General features: G+C 42.8%; 1 protein-coding gene and 1 long non-coding RNA gene across 3 annotated transcripts in view; both read right to left on the reverse strand.

The window, feature by feature from the left end:
- Positions 1-18,236, reverse strand: part of LOC134487188 (uncharacterized) — a 732,234-nt gene that overhangs the window by 55,790 nt on the left and 658,208 nt on the right. The gene's annotated exons all lie outside the window — the stretch shown is intronic.
- MRAS (muscle RAS oncogene homolog) overlaps positions 1-18,236 on the reverse strand; it is a 49,370-nt gene that overhangs the window by 17,494 nt on the left and 13,640 nt on the right. The window lies entirely within an intron of this gene.

The raw sequence follows: 18,236 nt of genomic DNA on the forward strand, positions 1-18,236 counted from the left end.
TCATACACAGCAACAGATGCTGGGTTGTCTTAGTATTTCTGTGATAGCCCTCTTCTGTCTTCTAGTCAGCTTAAACACAATCAGTAGAACCCTCATGAAGAAAAAAAAATATACAATGCTGGGTCTGCATCCATCCCATTCATTGCTGGCTTAGAAAGAGCCCTAACAGTGCAATCTTAAGTCTATTTCCACCAAACTATTCCCTACTAAATTTTGCAATATAGCCACCCTTGTCTGGTGTTCAGGACTGCAGCTGAAGTTGCATATAAGGTACTGATGTCTGCAATGGCTGTGCTGTCTCTGCTTATGGCTTTTCTGAGGACCTAGATACTGGGCACATCCAGACAGTCTGTTTAAGGTGGTTTACTGCAGTCTGTGAGGTAGTGAAAAGTACGCCAGCCAAACTTTCCCACTGTCTACTCTGCCATGATAATATGTCCAGCAAGTGGTACATCTGCAGAATTTAGGACAAATCAAGATGTGGGAATTAGTGAATTTCCCACTCAGTGGAAAAAATATCCACCATCTGCTCCTCCAACATTCTCTGGGGGAGGTAGCAAATGTTGACTGATGGCTAGAATGGCGGGTTTATACATCTGTTAGAATTTTTATAATTTACTTTAGAGCAATGTGTTGATGGTTTTCCCAGTGGCCAAGAAATTGACCAACTGCAGCACCTGAACCAGTATTGGATTTAGACATGGTGAGGCCCTAAGCTATGGGAAGCTGTAGAGACTCTATTTGACAATTGCTAACAGAGAATAACATTGTGTAACACCTGCATTTGGCAACAATACCACCAAGAAGCCAATGAAACCCACGATGGGATTGGAAAGCCCATCTAATGAGGGCCATGTGAGCTATACAGGAGGGCTTAAATTTGTGGAGACTTTCATGTATGAAATTATAATAAAACCGTAACCAATAAAAAAAAAAGTCTGAAATTTTGAGAGGCCCCTTCAGATTGAGAGGCCCTGAGCTGTAGCTTGTTTAGCTTAAGTTGAAATCTGCCCCTGTCCTTAACTTGCCCCACAGTAAACCCGTGGGACAGCACCACTCACCGTTCTCTCTACCAAGGTTCTCATTTCAACAACGGCCATGCTGGCTGGAGACGTTTGCAGAACTGGGGAACACTGTATAGGCCCAGCATGTTTCCCAAGTAAAACCCAGATCTGTCCTTCAGTATGAACACCATCTAAAAATCCTAGAGTAAACCTAGCAGCTGACATGAAGACCCTTCTATAAGCGTTTCTGTAAGCAATGAGAAACTTTTCAAAATGCCTTTATATAAGCCTCCTTTGATGCTCGCCAGGTATTTTTACCTCAAGGGAGGGCATCAAAACTACAAACCTGCTGTTCTCAATCTCTGCTGAAAGATGTGTATGTTTCACATTGTACTTATAGCACCTGATTTGCACAAGAAGGCAGCCCAAGGCATTTTGTCTTGATGAACACTGAGCTGTTGTGTCAGGAGTCACAAAATTATAACCTCAGCAAATAAAACTCACATCACTGTCAATTACTTGGGTAGGCAGAATTAGAACGTTGCTGAGCTGCAATCTTTCTGCAATCCTGCAGCTAAAGGGGTGAGCAGAGAGTATGTCTTTCCCTTCCCGCTGATGATCTCAAATTAATTGAAAAGATTAACACCATCAATAGATTTCAGGACCCATAGTGAGAAGACAGAACTGTATAATTGACCTTTGGGAAGGAACAACTACAGAAAAAAGAGCAAAAAACAAAAAACAAACCCCAAACAATCCTCTAAGGTTCAAATTTCTTTATACCGCTGGCTGGTTATGCAGGAAAGTATATAGAAGCACTTAAACTCTGCCTTTACCTTCAGCTCCACGGATACTTAAACGCAATGCTGCAGTGTAGGGCAGCAGGTTTAATACCTTTCTCCGTGATGCATGTTGCAATGGAAGTGACTAGCACAAAAGATTCATCACATACCATCATGTGCAAATATCCAGTTGGAGAAACACAACTCTCTTTCCACTGTGGGATTTCTTTAGCTTGGTGCAACAATGTTGAACAAATTGTTAGATGGATTATTTCTGCTACTCTATCGCGTTTATTTTACTCAGGGATTCCTATTCTATTCTTACAAAATATCTATGAGGTTGGTTACGCTGATAAACAATGGATAAACTTATCCAATTCCACCCGAAGGATCTCTAGTGCAGATGGATCCATCCACCTGGTGGATCTCTAGCTGAATGGTATGGCTTAGCAGTATAAAACAGGCAGCCTTCAAACTCTGTGGTGCAGCTTTCAGGTACCCTCTAAAAATTTAGCCAAATGTTGCATCTGTTGAAGTAATTTGCTGCTCATATAAGCCTATGCCCCAGTAAAGCTGGTTAATCTTGAAGGTGTCACAGGTGAACATGGCACTTCTTCCAATCTCCAAACCCTGCATTAATCTGTAATGTTTAATGAGTTATAATTTTAATTTACTTGTAATTAAATGTGTAACATGCCACTCAAAAGCCCACCGAAGCCACCGACCTGTAAAAGGTTGTGCATATGTCCTCTGGCTATTACACAATACTGATTCTCTAATTAAGCCCCTTCAAGCTTCATAAAAATGATACGCCAACTGGAATAAGTTATGTACAAGGTGCCCAGCATTGGTTGAGATCTTGCCCTGTTTTTAAAAAGAAGATATTATTCCTTGCTAATTTCCTTCAAGGATTATTGAAAAAAGAACCTATCACCATTTCTTTAAATTTTTTAATGCTCATTTGAGGGATGCTTTCCTTACTGTATAGTAGCATGGAAACAATGAATCTGAATTAACTATTCAGCAAAAAGAAATCAGATATTCCATAAGTTCAGATGCCTGCTTATGTAGATATAATAGAAAAAGGACTCTCATCCAAACAAAGAGGAAATGATTTGGAATTCCCAAAATGTGGCCCTTCCGATTAACACAATCCCTGGAAATGGGCAAGTCTCTCCTAGAAATCACAACCCTCTGGTACACTAATTAATAATGCCTTCAGTCTACCACCCTTGGTCACTGCAGATCAAACTTTTCAAGGCATTGCAAATCAAAGGGGAACTTCTTTATTCCCTTTGATCAGTGTTATAACTATCCTTTTATATTTATTTTGGACAAGAAAGAGATCAAGATCAGGTCTGCTGTGGAATCCAAGGGAGCATTATGACAAATACTGGCTTTTAAAGGGGGAAAAACACTAAAAAAAATCCACTATCTACCATTGCAAATAAATAATAGCCATAGGTTAATATTAGTGAGATTGGATGGGGGCTGGAGACAGAGAGTAAGCCAGGATTTTTTTAAATCCTCTTCCATTCTTACCTGCTGCCTACCAATTATTATTAGAAGCTGTACATAATGTGCAGGAGTTGAGCCTGGCTCAACTAATTAACTACTGCATGCTGCTAGAAAAAAGAAAAGTGAAAACTGGATGTACAATTTCCTTTTTAAAACATGCTATGCTGTAAAAAGTGTTTTAACCTTTTAAATTAAGTTGAGCTTTAGTATTATCTCTTCATTATAGTCTAAAAATAAGTCATATATAAAATATAGTAATATTTGCAGTTTGCATCTTCAAGGAGCCTGATTAACTTCCCATTTTTCACTACCTTTTAGTAAGTACAAAAAGTACATGTATAAATAAATGAATAAATGTACACAAGTGTGTGTAGCAGATCAGAGAAAATGGGTGACATGGCTTTCAGGACAGTTAAAAAAAGGAAAGAATAACCCAATAATTTTCAAGAAGGGAGATGTGAACTTTGATTACTGTGCACACAAAAAGTTTTAATCTTTAGTTTCTGTAGGACTGACATAGGGAATTTTGTCAATAACACACATGCATGCACAGAATCATACAAGATAGATGAAAAAAATGATCCAAGCCCAAGGATTTAGAAAGAAAACATTAAAGACACAACAACAAACAACAAAATGCATACATGTATTGTAAGATTTAGAATAGAGAAGCAGAATTGGACTTAAATCTATGGAAGCAGAGAAGAGGCGTCATTTTTTTCCCACCCTCCCTGCACAGCAATTCCCACGATATGAGCCAAGCCTTTCTAAGCTTCTAGAAGGCAGCAAAATCCTGCCACCAGAGATTTGTTTTGTTTTGCCTATAATGGATGTAGACAGCATTACCAATTTCATAGTTTACCTTGACCGCCAACCCAAGAAGGATTGCTCATATTCTTGACCAGTTTGTGGATAGAAAACTCTACACTGAAAAGACTCCTGCCATAGCTTTTGAAACAACATTCTTAAACAAAACACATGAAATTAAACAAATCCTCTTGGGGGATGTCAAGAAAGGAGTGTTTGGTCTATCCCAGGCAAATCCCATCGAACCACAGTTATGAATTTTCATTTTTGGACTAAGTTGCTGTGCTTCAAGCGTTCATAGACAAAATTCAATGCACAGCCTATCTATATACTCATGTGCTTCTGTTTCAATGCCACTATATCCTGGGAGTGAGGGAAATAAACACACACACACTCACACACAGAGATCTCAAGATGGATCTCTGTTCCTGGAGGCTATCTTTATAAAACTTACACAGAAAACAGTGCAAAGAAAGAAGGAATTCCCAGAAATGAACCACAACGATTCTGTAATCATGCTAGAGGTAATGGATCTTCACAGCTACATTATGGTATGTCAACCTAAGCCCATATATAGGTTTCTAGGAAGAAGAAAAAAACCATTAGATAATGTATCCAAGGACAAAAGCTGTGAACAATCTATTGAAAACTCGGTGCAAACTCTCTCCAAAAGAAACAGAAAAGGTTCCCATGGACAGTGCAAATTCACTGTTTATATTTCCAGGGAGATGTGCCAAAGACATTGAAAAATAAAATTTTATTCTCATAACTTTAGTTAGAACCTACATGCACATTTTTTGGTGGCTGCACAGAAATCCACTGTATTTTCAACAAATTTGCATGAAGAACTACTTGTTGCAATAAATGTGAATTTCTGTTTGAGATTTTGCATCCTGGGAAGGGGGTTCCTTTTTCTAATACATGTTAACATAGTGTTTCATATCCCCTTCTCTTCAATCAATTGCAGTGAAAAGCATTTTTATTGGGCTGAATGTCACATATGACATATTGAGAACCTCTTGAGAGTACTTTCACAAAGTGGCTGCCACAATGGGTATGACCTGTTACAAAATACTCACTTACCAAAGGGATGAGGTTCTTTCCTTTCATCCCACACTATGCTGCTACCAGTTTACTTTTGCGTGTTTTTTCTAAGCAGATGAGCTTATTTGCAGACAAAATACTGAGATGTGGTCATCCACCATTCTCTAAGAATGCCTACCAGCCTCTGCAAAAGCCAGAGGCATTTTTATATGAAAGTTGAAGTTAGAAGCTGATGCTCTGCAGCATGCCAACCCCCCTTCTCCAAATTAAAATCTAAAAAAGCCAAGTATGCAGAGATCCTGAAGGTGCCCAGAAGACATCTGTGGATACCATATTGCCTTCTTTTGGCCAGATGCTTCTCTGTTTGTATAAGACCACACTTTGGACTGAAAGAAGTACCCCAAAAATGTCATAATGCAGACAGATACAATCACAGCTGATGACTGGATATGCCCATGGAGAAGGAAGATGGCCACAGGCTCTATTAATCAAGACTGCCTCTAAGTATTTAACATTGGCTGTGTACTTCATTACAGAGCTATGCATAGGAGCCATTCATTAAAAAAATTTTTTTTTTTCCGCTAGCACCATTCCAGATTTCGTCTGTGAGGGATCAAAGCTGGCGATGGAAAGACTCAACCCACGAAGAGGTGGCTACCAGAGGACCGGCAACGGGACTCCCGACTCCACGGCATGGGCGATCGGCGGGAACCCTATTCCCAGATGGTACGAAGTCCAGGAGGGTTCAGGGTCAAGCTTCGAGGAGGAGGAGGCCGGAAGAAGCAGGACACTTGAAGCCACCAGAGAGTCGCAGGGTGAGTGGGTCACCATAGATGAAACACCGAGATCCCTGCCAGGGATGCTCGGGGCATCTAGGAAGCCGTGGGACTTGCTGTCATCGTCGATCGCAGGACCCGAGGGAAGGCGCCAGATTGGACGATCCGAGGAAAGCCCCCAGACAGCTGAGAGGCTGAGGATAATGGAGGCGAGGCTGGAGTCAATTGAACAGCTGTTCCTGAGATGGTCGGTGGCGTGGGAATCCCGAGGAAGGGGTGAGCTGGAACCAGGCACCAGAAGTTCATCACCCCCCCCTCCCATCCCTGAGACGCGACAGCCAGGGCGAGGAAGGAGATGGCAGGAGGCTGAGGCAGCGCCAGGCAGAATTCACCTCGCGGAATCCGCCAGGAGGTCATCTTCCCCTCCTCCCACCCTGGGGACATGACCGCTGGGAAGAGGCTGGAGTCGGCACGAAACAGAGGCAACGCCGCCCGGAGTCCGGCTTGAGGAATCCCCACACCAAGACCGGAGAACCCCAGCAGCCCGAGGTACGCCCAGACGACCAGATGTGGTTTGGAGCCCACCAGGAGCGGGGGTGAAAGACTTTGGGGTAAAATTCGATGGGGACCCAGCAACATTATCCTTCTTCCTGACAAATGCAAGGAACTACATGGAAGAATTTGGGCCATATTTCCGCTCAGAAAAGGGCAAAATTAATGCCATTGCGAACAAACTTAAAAGAAGGGCGGCTGACTGGTATGTGCAACTATGCCAGGCAGATGCCCCAGAGCTCGATAACTTTGATGAGTTCCTCTGGGCACTAGATCTGCACTTCAGAGACCCCTTGGAAAAGGAGAGAGTGAAGAGATCCCTAAGGGGAATCAGCCAAGGGCAACGATCCATTGCAGATTATGCCATGGACTTTAAAGCACTGGCTGGAAAGGTGGTGGACTGGTCACAGTCTACCCTAATTGAACGTTTCAAAGAGGGCCTGAACTTGAACGTTCTGAGATGGGCATTATCCAGAGATGACCCAAACACTTTACATGAGAGGATACTGCTGGCCGGTAAGGCGGAAAATGCCCAGGAAACCTTCCTACAAGCCAAGAGGGCGGCGCAACAAGAGGCGATGGTAAAGGGACCCCAAACTGCTGCAGGACCAGTGAGGACAACATCCCAACCCTGGAGAGTGGAGAGGGAGAGACGGTTCGCCAGGGGGCAATGCCTTCGATGTGGTAAAGAGGACCACAAAGCACCGGCGTGCCCGAAAACAAAGGTAGCTGACAGACCAGGAAAAACGCCGGGAAAACCACCTGCAGAGCCCAAAAAGATGCCAGCGGCCAGGGGAGAGATCGGAGCAAAAGAACTACCTTACTCCAGTGACGAGGAAGAGAACGACCAAGTAGAACTGGTGGGAAACGCCAGCCACCTGCCCTAAGAAGTGCCAGAGGGCAGGTGGAGGAGGAGAATGGGTGCAGCAACATCTGGGTGAGTGCCAACTGTCCCACCTTGTACGTAAAAGTTAAGCTAAAGTCCATTGAGGAGTCGATTGAAGTCTGGGCCCTAATAGACTCGGGCTGTTCTAGGTGCCTAATGCACCCGGACGTGGTTGCCGCTTTAAATCTCCGCTGCTGTCCACTTCAGCACCACGTAGTGTTCACACAATTGGATGGTTTGGCAGCGGGAGGGGCCCAGTCACCCAATTCACCGAAGAAGTGGCGCTGCAGTTAGGCAGTCACCGGGAGAGATTGAAATTTGTCGTAGCACCGGTGGGCCAACCTTTAATCATCTTGGGCATTCTGTGGCTAGTACGAAGGAACCCCTACATAAATTGGGAAACCAGGATGATCATGTTTACAGACGACTTCTACCAAGCACCCACAGGGGACCGAATTCCCCATGCTGCAGTGGGGAGGGTGGCGTCTACAACCACACACCTGGCTGCAGCGGCCCTGGAAGGCTTGCCAGACAGGTATGCAGAGTTTGCAGATGTGTTCGGGGAGAAAGAAGCAGACAAACTCCCACCCCACAGAAAGACTGACTGTGCGATAGAACTGGTCCCCAACACACCCTTGCCAAAGCCCAAAATTTACGCAATGACCCAGAAAGAACTGGCAGCATTGCGGGAGTTTGTGGACAAGAATTTAGCATGAGGCTTCATCGAGCCCGCAAACTCACCAGTTGGAGCCCCAGTGTTGTTCAGAAAAAAAAAAGGATGGGACATTAAGACTCTGTACGGACTATGCGGCTTCCATATCCAACAAATATCCCTTACCCCTAATCAAAGACATATTAGCACATCTGGCAAAGGGGAAAATATTCTCTAAACTGGACTTGCAAGAAGCCTATTTTCGCATACGCATATGGGAGGGGGATGAGTGGAAGACGGCCTTCAATTGCCCACTGGGATCATTCCAATACAAAGTGTTACCGTTCGGTTTGGCAGGGGCACCGGGGGTATTTATGCAATTGATTAACGAGGTCTTGCATGAACACTTGTTCAAGGGGGTCCTTGTGTATTTAGACGATGTATTGATATATTCTGAGACTGAAGAGGAGCACGAACGCTTGGTTAAACAGGTGCTCAAGAAACTCTGCAAAGCTGAGCTATTTGCCAAGCTTTCTAAGTGCGAGTTTCATAAATCTCAGATAGATTATCTGGGCTATAGAATCTCTGAGAGGGGCATCGAAATGGACCCTGGGAAAGTCCAGGCCATCCTGGCATGGGAGTGCCCGCGCACCAGGAGGCAACTACAAAGTTTTTTGGGATTTACTAATTTTTACAGGGGGTTCATCAAGGGACTAGCGGAAATCGTTTTGCCCCTAACTAATTTATTCCGCACTAAGGGTTTGGGAGACACGCGCAAAGCACGAAACCCAGGAGCGCTACTTAACTGGACACCTGAATGCCAAAGGGCTTTTGATCACCTCAAAAGCCTGTTTACAGCCGAACCAGTGCTACAACACCCCGACCCCACCAAGCCCTTTGTAGTACAAGTGGATGCTTCCGATTTCTCAATTGGGGCACTCTTGCTTCAGAGGGATTTAAATGATCAGCTGAAGCCTTGTGCGTACCTCTCCCGCAAGTTCTCCGAAACAGAACAGAGATGGCATGTATGGGAGAAAGAGGCTTTTGCCATCAAAGCTGCCTTAGAGGCATGGCGACACCTCCTGGAAGGGGCCACTTGCCCCTTTGAGGTCTGGATGGACCACAAAAACCTGGAAGCGCTCAGTACCCCAAAACGCCTCAGCCCCAAGCAGGTTCGCTGGGCTCAGTTTTTCAGCCGCTTTAATTTTAAGCTGAAGTTCATACCAGGAAGAAAGAACTTCTTAGCTGATGCTCTCTCTAGGCGGCCCCAGGATGCCAGTCAGGCATCTGACATTATAGGTACTCTGTGGACTGACACACAGCTAGGTTGCCAAGCTGTCACGCGCAGCCAAAATGGAATGCAGCGGACTCTGGCACAACCGCCCGCAAGGGGAGGGAGACGCAGGTCAATTTCATCGCAATTGCAACAGCAGGTCGTACCAGCCTTAAAAATGGATACATGGTTGCAAAACAATAAAAACAATGTTTCTTTTGATAACGATTTGGCCTGGAAACAAAATAGCCTGTACATGCCGGAGCAATTGCGAGCAGAGGTTCTGAGACGTTCTCACGATGACAAAATGGCAGGGCACTTTGGCTTTGTGAAAACGTTACATCTAGTAAGGCGACAATTCTGGTGGCCTACACTTAGGAGGGATGTAAAAGATTATGTCGCTGCTTGCCCTACATGTGCCATGGCCAAGCAAAAAGTGGGGAAACCCCAGGGACTATTGCAGCTGGTGGCAAGTCCCTCCCGTCCTTGGGAGGAAATCTCAATGGATTTCATAGTTGACTTGCCACCCAGCCAGCGAAAAACGGTCATCTGGGTGGTTAAAGACTACTTTTTGAAACAGGCACATTTTATCCCATGCGCCTCCATTCCCTCCGCTCAACAGCTGGCATGCCTCTTTTTAAATCACATCTACAAATTACACGGCACCCCCTCCCACTTGGTCACAGATAGGGGTACACAATTTACCTCACAATTCTGGAAAGCATTTTTGAAGTTGATTGGCACCAAGCAGGCATTGTCCACTGCTTGGCACCCCCACACGGACGGCTCTACAGAGATCCTTAACTCCAACCTGGAGCAATTTTTGCGCTCCTTCATAAGCTACCAGCAAGATGATTGAGTAGACTTACTCCCCTTTGCTGAGGTGGCATATAACAATGCAGTGCACCAGAGCACGGGCTACACCCCCTTCCGGGTAGTCTATGGTCGAGACTTCGTTCCGATCCCGGAGTTGCCACAGCCAACTGCCCCGTCTTGTTCCCCAGATGACTGGGCGGCTCACCTAGCCAAGGTTTGGCCAATCATTCAGCTGGCTCTCTCCGAAGCCCAAGCAACCTACAAGCGTTATGCAGACCATCACAGGGCTGCGCAGCCAGACTTCAAAGTGGGAGATAAGGTCTACCTCTCCACTAAGTTCATTAAGTCGCCGCAGCCCTCAAAGAAGTTAGCCCCCAAGTTCATTGGCCCTTTTCCAATAGTGGAAATAATCAACCCGGTAACTTTTAAGTTGGAATTGCCACACAACTTGAAACGCATGCACCCGGTGTTCCATTGTGCCTTACTGAAACCGGTTACCTCCTCAAAGTGGCACAATGAAACCCCCCTGCCTCCTTCCATCATGATCGATGGGCAACAGCACTTTGAAATAAAGGAGGTTCTAGATTCCTGAAGGCTACGGGGCACCCTTCAGTACCTGGTCCGCTGGAGACATTTCCCCCACCCTGAGTGGGTGCATGCCCGGGATGTCTCAGCGCAACAGCTTGTCAAACGCTTCCATGCAGCGTATCCTTCCAAACCGGTGCCTTGAAATTTTTTTGGGGAGGCAGTATGTCATGTCCCCCGTTGCGTTGTATACATACATCACAACGGGGAACATGCCTTCCCAGGGAAGGGGAGGAAGGAGGAAGGAATCAGTAATAATCTCACAAACACTTAAAGACAAATACAAATAAAGGACAAAGGAGCCACACCTTTGTCCTGACCTGAAAAGCCATCACCCTATCTCCCTGACATCTCTGCATTACCACGGGGGACATACCTGCTCCGGACATAGGAAGAGGACAGAGGCAATCAGCGCTAATCCCCCCGATCACCCATTGAGACTCCGGAATCGCACCCTGATCGCCCATCAAGACTCCGGATCAGGACTTTGGGACAATAGGGGGTGGGGAAGGATCAGGTCCGCACCACGGGTATTTACCAGATACCTCGCACGCCATGTGCTCATTCCCATCTTTTTTTGTGTATGCATTCTATTCCCAATAAACCAGAAATCCTTAGCCCTAACTAGTGAGTCTGTGTTTCTTTGGGAATAAGGCAACCATCACAGGTGCTTAGTCTTGGCAAAGCACTTCTAAAGGAAAAACAGAATACTTTAGAGCTAAACTGCTAAGGTGTGTGCATGTGTGAGAGAGAATTATAGAGGCCTATACACTTTGGGGAAAGTTAGAACTTTAACTAACCACACTATGTACAAAGGAAAAAAAAAGCACAAAGAAAAATGGGGAATACCACTAAAAACATCCTTGCCCTTACAGTCATCTTCCCCATTAGCAGTACGGGCAGGAATAACATTGATGCAGTAATATATTCTTGTCAGACTTTGTCACAGAACTGATAAACCTCTAGCTCACAAATCTGAAGGAAAAATGCTAATCAAACACAACTTAGTGATAGTTAAAATGGCAAAAGATTTCAGTAACCAGAACTCCACTATCAGTATGCTATTAAATTTCCATGAAAAACAAGATAACTGGAGAGGTCTGATTAGAGTCACTGCTCTATGCACTATTTTAGGATCTGGGAAGGATTTTGTGAACTTGCCACCCCATAACTGAAATTAATTCCTATTTCAATTACATTATTGATTCTCTTAAAAATAGGTCAGCACTAGCCTGGCAGGCACATTAGCAGGAGATCAGCAATAGACAGAAACTGTGCTATTATTTAGTCATTCTAACCCCAAATGCTTAATTAGAAAGAGTTTTGTAAAATGGAACCAAAAGAAAGAGTAAATAAATCACATTTTACTTCACAGTTTCCACGGATTGGCATCCAGGATTGACTTCTCTGCCCCCGCCTCCCGCAATGTAGAACTTGATTGAGGGAAAAGAAATGCTGAGTAAATTGGGTGCAAAATAGGTTACTCTTCATTGCTTAATCCTTATTCAGTATTCTTATGGCAATTCTTTGCATCTTTAGTTTATATTTCAGTAAACAAGATACTGAGGTAATCATAGTTCAAATACCTCAATTAACCTTCTTTGACAAAGGACTAATTCTGGGATGGTAATGATGAAGAGTATGATTTTTCTCCTTTATTCCTACTTCACATTTATTTCATGGTGAGCATAGATCTCTGTGTAATTGCTATTTGATCATCTATGTGCACCATACATTCAAATAGCTTCAAAAACAATTGTTTGGAAACAAGTAAGCATGGCTTAAGAATAGACAACTGTCTCTAATATGAAAAAGTGAAATTTCTGAAACATTTCCTGTGGAGTGGAGGGAAGATTGTACTAATATGACTCAAAACCAGAAAGCCAATAAGTTGTCATACCGTAGTCAGTAGGGTTAAAGGTGTTTGAAATACATACCACCAATAGAGATGTGTAAATGAATACTCGATCAGTAGAAAACAGTTGGAATTAAAAAACAAAACAAAACCCCTTTGGGTTCCACTTAAAAGTACTGAACTCTGTCTTGACTCTGACTTGAAAATCTTAACCCCAATGACTAGACAATCCATTAACAATTTCATATGAAATCACAGAAGCAGCTCTCCTTTGCATAGTCATGGACATTTTTATTCTACTCTATAGCAGAAACACAAAAGAGAAAGAGAGGAACTTTTTTCTTCCATCGTATTTTCTCCTGATATTTCCTTTCACCAATATATGGGGCCTGAGTCTACTTTGCCAACAAAGGACTAGAGCAGTCTTTCCCACCCCAGGCAATCTCTGGCTGCGAGTTGAGATCTACACAGTTGGAAGTCACCGAGATGGAGGAAGGCTGGTCTAGACTCTAGATGGTCATTGGTGAAAAGCTTCTGCAGTTAGGGAGAGGGAAATGGAGACCTTTCCAGAGAACATTCCACACTATTGACTGACTGCACTGTGGGGCTCTTTAGCTGAAGAAACGGCATTGTAAGCTAATCATTTTTTTAACTGATTAAGCCACAGCAAAACCAATCAACTGATTCCAACAGAGGCAAAACACCCTGGAATCTCTGAACTCAGAGCTACGAAACACCAAGGAACGTGCTTTGAAACAAGGAATCTACACTTTCTCACAAAGGAATTAACAGTTTCCTCTGGTTTCTCAGAGCAGACAGGCAGAGTGAAATCCAGACAATGTATACTGATCTTATGCTTTTATAGATAGAATTGACAATCCACATGAAGGCTGTGCAAAGCTCTGAAGGAGCATGTCACTTTAATGAAAATTGAAACAAAGCACTCTTCTGAAGTTGTTTCTTGGATGTCCTCCAGCTTCTAAGACCAAAGTGAAAATATATAGTCTGTTTTGGAGCCCCTGTCAACCTGCTCTCCATATAATTTGATCTCCATATACCAAAATGATTTCATTCCACACTTGTTCCACAATGATCTACGTACAGATCCTACCCAAATACCAATACCCAATTGTTTGCTTTCAAGGGCTGACCACCATAGTTTTGAAAACTCCTGTAGTCATGGAGAAATCCAAATTGTTTTGGATGCAGGAAGGAAACTTGATTCTATATTGTGCTTTTTCTAGTGGTTATTCACACAAAGTTCAACAGCAGAGAGAAAAAGCCTCTACATGTCTTTGTTTTGGCAAATTGTTGCTGACGAGCAGGTGGAGAATGATAATAATAATTTATTAAATTTTAAAATGTACATGCCGCCCAACTCCCAGTGAGTCTAGGCTTGTGGTCATAGATGCACTCAATGTTTCTCTCACCAGTGTGACATTTGTGAACTGCTTAGATCTCTGAAAGAAGGAATGGCTTGTGAATAACTGAATTGTCCAGATTATCACTTTGAGTCAACCTAGAGGTGACATCTCCTGCAAGCTATTGGAGTAGCTGCAGTATATATTACATATAATTATTTCAAGAAAGAAAAAATGAGAATCATGCCTTTAATTGTAATATGGGAGAAAAAGAGAAACAGCTGCGGGGTTTTTTTTTTTTTTGTAAGATCTATTTTCTAAGAAGAATAAAACATTTTTTCTAGTTTTTTTAAAAAAAGAAAACCAGCATGAACATGAACATATTTGGAAATGCAAGTCCTCCCACATACAGCCATCTGTGCAGAATTTACAGCACACCCCCGCTAGTTTCATGAAAAAGGAAGAGAAAAAGATATGACGTTGTATTGAATTACACCTCAACTATTAGAAAAGAATTTTCAGAACACACTTCTCAGAGTTTCAGAAATGAAATCTGGTGAAGAAGCAAGGGTTTTATTATCTTAAGAAAGTATGGAATAAAATAGTTCCACAGCAGCAGAATATCTGAAGCAGGCAGAGAACTTAAACTGTAGTAAGGAGATAACTAAGTGGTGAACAGGTACAACTGGGAGCATCAGTGTTGCCTGTCTTGAGTGTAAATGACTGCTGATTCCAGAATTAGAACTGTAGTCCTTGCTACGGACCCAATTTAACCAGAAAGAAGGGATAGGCACATTTCCTAATCCTAGTCGGCATGTAGTTGATTTTCTGCTCCTCATTATAATGGTGTAGCTTTTTTTTAATGGAGTGCCCAAGTACAGGAGGTGTTAGAATGAGGATAATCCCTGAGATAGGAGGAGCTACTCAAATGGGTGGTCACACTTCCTCTTGAAGCTGCTGTGTGCAGGACTGAGCCTTAAAAGGCAGCTCCAACCATCTGAGAGTTCTCCTGGTATGTCCACAGAGAGCAAGGGGTTTCCTGGCCCTTCAAAGGACAGGATAATTCACAGGATAATAGACAAAAAAAAAAAAGTAAAAGGTCAAATAGTTAAGAAAGAATGAAAAATCGTGGAGAATCAAGGCTACCTGGAAGCTTCTCCAGTGACCTGGGTTACTGGAGTGAGCAGGAGTAATAGAGAGCAATCCCACCAGGGGAAGCAAGGTGGGATTGCTCTCTATTGTGGCCTACCTGCCAGAGTGACCGCAGAAGGTAATCCATCTAAGGATCCCCTCCAACTGTACAGTTTCTATGCAGCCATGAATTTTGAACCATCACACTGATCCTTTTAGCCTAATCTACCTCCTGGGACTGTTCTGAAAATAAAGTGAGTAGAAGGGAAGAACATGCAAGCCAATCCTAAGCATCTTGTATAGAGTGAGAGAAATGTGTAATTAAATATTATGTTAATACTATTACTTCTGTTATGAATATATATTTAAAATTAATTTTAAAAGGAGTGTTTTATTTCTTTACTTCCAATGAGGACTCTGAGAGGGTTACCAAAAAAGTCATCAACAAAATAGAGGGAAAAAAAATACAACATATGAATACTAAAACCCCCAAATAACAGTAAAAAAAAAATCAGAGGCACCCAACAGCTTGAATTACCTTAAGGACCAAACAGTGCTGCTCTGGTTACAAAACACTAAGATGGTAGGGGCCATCCATGATGACGGGGGGAGAGTATTGCATAGGATGGGGTCACACTTCATGTGTCTCTCAAGAGGGATCCACATCAGGCCTTCCCTTGATGATTGGTCCAGGTGGTCATATTTGACCCTGGCAAGGGATTGCCTTAGATCAATGATGGCGAACCTTTTGGGCTCGGTATGTCAAAAATTTGGAAAATGCCTAACTTGACTCTGCTGGCATGTCACCCACCCAGGCCCACAACTAGGGTCTGTGTCACCCAGGGCAAACATGGATTCTGTGCCCATTTTGGTGCCCCCCAGTGCAGCGCCCAGGGCACATGCCCTGCTTGCCCCCCCCAGTTGTGGCCCTGCACCCACCCCCCACCAAACAAAAGAGAAACAATTTTTACATATTCATTTATTTTTAAAAAATACAAATCAATTTTGGGCAGCCAAAAGGGCAGAGATGGGGGGGAGATAGATGGGTGGGGGGAGTTGCAGTGCCTTTTGTTCGTTCAGTTTCTTTGGTAACTCAGACAGGGAGAATAGTTGTCAGATGTTGGTGAACACTGGGGTGTCACCTGAAACATTGTGGCATATCACCTTTGACAAGTGTGTTATAGGTTTGCCATCACTGCCTTAGATGTACAGTGATCATACGTCATTTGCTATAAAGGACAGTCCTTTATTTCAGAAAGCTGTCCTTTAGATTTATTTAATTATTTATTTCCTTGGTTTTGCTCTTGAATTTTCCTTTGTAAAGCAGTTATAAACAGACAATTTTTTTTATCCTTATGAACCTCTTTCTTTTACCTCTGAAAGAGTATTTTCAAAAAATATTATAGATAATATACAGTATGCAATCTGATACCATCCAGATATCTTGGATTACTATTGCCATAATCCCAGAACATTAGCCATGTTGTCTAGATTCTATGGGAATTATAATCCTAAACATGTTGCCTGATCTTAAGTTAGATTTTAGTCAGTGATATTTTTTTTAGCAGCAATGTGGATGCCATGCTAAATGCATCAATTGAAGCTCATGATTTTTAAACCTTGTTAATATGAATTAGGGCCCCAGGAGAAGTGTTTTTCATTGGGATCATAGCAGGGGATAAAAGAGTTAAATCTCAATCTTAATGAAAATTGCTTTCTTTTCTGACTGTGGGTATCAGCAATTGAAAAAAAAAAGTCAATGGAATTCAAGCAATACATTTAGCATCACCTCCACTTTGGCTCTTAGTTTCTTTTTCCCTCAATCAATATGCTTCATCTTATCTGCCCACCCATCTCTCTTTTTCACACATGGAGGTTTTCTAGAAATTCAAGACAAGTTCATTAATAAAATATTATATCTTAAAAGCACTATCCATTTTTCTCATAAAGAGATAGTCTAAATATATATCACTTTGGCATATATTGTTCATATTAGGGCAGCAATCTTAATTCAGTCATATGGCTTTTGTTACCTACTGCTAAAATAAAAAGGTATTTAGCTGTCAGTTTCATCTAATGCAAATTAAATCTTCACATCTTTCCTGTTTAAGCAAAGGCCATACAAGTAATGCAGAAGAGCAAACAAGGGAGAACATGCTACTTGGAATTTAATTCAAACATTTGCAATATATTATTGTACCCAAGATGTTTTATACTAATATAAAAGAAAAATAACCAAAGCAAGATCCTACCCATTTATAACTGACAATATTCTCCATCCTCATTCACTATTGTAAATCATATTGATAAGGCAACAGGCCAGATTTCATAATCAGACATCCAACTAGAAAATGAGATAGATTATTATTTATTAAATTTACATGCCATCCGATTCCCAATGACCCTGGGTGGTTACAAATAAAAATGTTAAAAACAGGAATAAAATATAATGACAAAAAAGAAGAGTAAAGATGGCAAGGTTGACCAAAAAAACCACAAAAAACAAAAACTGAAGGAATGAAAAGAAACAAACTGGCGCAGTCCAAGGGGGCTTCGTTCATCCTCGACAAAAGCCTGAGTGAAGAGCCTGGTCTTCAAAAGCCCTTCCAAACACTGGTAAAGTGGGGGTCATCTGGATCTTGGGGGGGAACCTCATTCCAGAGGGCAGGTGCTGCTACAGAAAAGACATGCTTCCACGGGGCCGATAGATGGCATTGTTTAATTGAAGGAAACCAGATTGTGCAAACCTTGCTAGATTGAATTGGCCAAGCAGCTACTATGGGAGACAAGCGGTCCTACAAGTAACCAGGCCCTATGCCATGTAGGAGTTTATAGATAACAACCAGCACCTTGAATTGCACATGGAAGCAAACTGGCAACCAGTGCAGCTTACATAGCAGAGATGTTACATGAGCATGCCCATCACTGCCTGTGCCACTACATTCTGGGACAGCTGAAGCTTCTGGGTGATCTTCAAGAACAGCCCCATGTAGAGCACATTGAAGTAGTCAAGCCATGAGGTGACCAAGGTGTGAACGACTGACTTATTTCTGTGGATCTGATTCATCAGAAGAAAGACCAATACTACTTTTTCTTATTCAATCCTTTTTAATCCTCATCCATTTGCTATACACCTCTATCTACAGAATTCATGCAAGCTATATATTCCTGCGTTTTCATTGCAGTCATCCACA

This window comes from Candoia aspera, chromosome 1 (genome assembly GCF_035149785.1).
Source record: "Candoia aspera isolate rCanAsp1 chromosome 1, rCanAsp1.hap2, whole genome shotgun sequence".
Classification (NCBI taxonomy): Eukaryota; Metazoa; Chordata; class Lepidosauria; order Squamata; family Boidae; genus Candoia; species Candoia aspera.